Genomic DNA, 800 nt, shown 5'->3' with positions numbered 1-800 from the left:
GCAGGAGCATGGCAGCATCCAGGCAGGCATGATGCAGGAGATGCTGAGATTTCTACATCTCATTCCAAATGCAAACAGGAGACTGATTTCCAGGCAGACAGGATGAGAGTCTTAAAGCCTACCCTCAAAGTGACATGCTTCCTCCAACAAGGTGACACTTCAACAAGGTCAAACCTCCTCATAGTGACATTCTCTAGTCCAAGCATCTCCTTTAAAAAAAATTTAATCTTTTTTCCCCTTACACTCCAGATTTTATCCCCCTCCTGGTCCACCCTCTGACTGTCCCCCATCCGTGCCCCTGTCTCCATGAGGATGTCTTTACCCCCCATCACAGAAGGTCAGGGAGATCAGGCAGAATGGGAACAGATAAGCCCAAATGAAGTATCCTGAAATTGCTACATTTTCATATTAGGCTTATATGTTACATTGTAAACTAATTTAAAATAAAAATAAAATATATTAAAAAAGTAATCTACTTGGCATTGGGACTGCTACCTATAGTTCTAGCAGTGCTGAACATGAGACAGAATAGCCAAAACACCAAGAATGCATGGGATACATAGGGGATAGAGTGAATTACATGATAGTATGATCCAGAGTAATACCACGTCTCAATAACAACAAACACAAGAACAACGACAACAACAACAGCAAATATAGTGTCCAACTATTCTTAAAAAGTCACCTAATTAATCTAAATTATAGAAGCATATGTAATCCTTATTCCTGAAGTATTTCTCACATTCAGTTTATATGTTTAATACTAATGTGGTAAAGATTTTATTGTCTTTCTTTTCTTA

Source organism: Mus pahari, chromosome 2 (assembly GCF_900095145.1).
Source record: "Mus pahari chromosome 2, PAHARI_EIJ_v1.1, whole genome shotgun sequence".
NCBI lineage: Eukaryota > Metazoa > Chordata > Mammalia > Rodentia > Muridae > Mus > Mus pahari.
This window is presented reverse-complemented; position numbering follows the sequence as displayed.